This window comes from Penaeus monodon, chromosome 25, assembly GCF_015228065.2.
Source record: "Penaeus monodon isolate SGIC_2016 chromosome 25, NSTDA_Pmon_1, whole genome shotgun sequence".
Classification (NCBI taxonomy): Eukaryota; Metazoa; Arthropoda; class Malacostraca; order Decapoda; family Penaeidae; genus Penaeus; species Penaeus monodon.
The window spans coordinates 4,280,254-4,280,594 of record NC_051410.1 but is presented as its reverse complement, the minus strand read 5'-3'; positions in this window follow the sequence as shown (position 1 = coordinate 4,280,594).

Genomic DNA, 341 nt, shown 5'->3' with positions numbered 1-341 from the left:
AAAGTAATGTGTAAAAACGACCATTACTTGTAACACGAGCATTCAACAGCCACTGAATGTCGTTTGGATCAGTTGAATGAATAAAAAGCGATCACTTCTCTCACTTAATAGATGTTTATGTTTAGCTTGGACCCAATTAATTTCCTGTTAGAGCAACTGGTCTTGTGCAACTAGCTTCCGCGGTGTCTCAACACTCTCCGTTGCAGACGAGGTTGCAGATAAAAGGTGATGCTCATGTGCAATATCTTATCTCCTTTTCTTTCTTTTGATATTAAGCTGATTGGGAGATTGTTAAGACGTTTTTCTTCTGAATAGCACAGAAATTTGTTTTTTTAATAGTT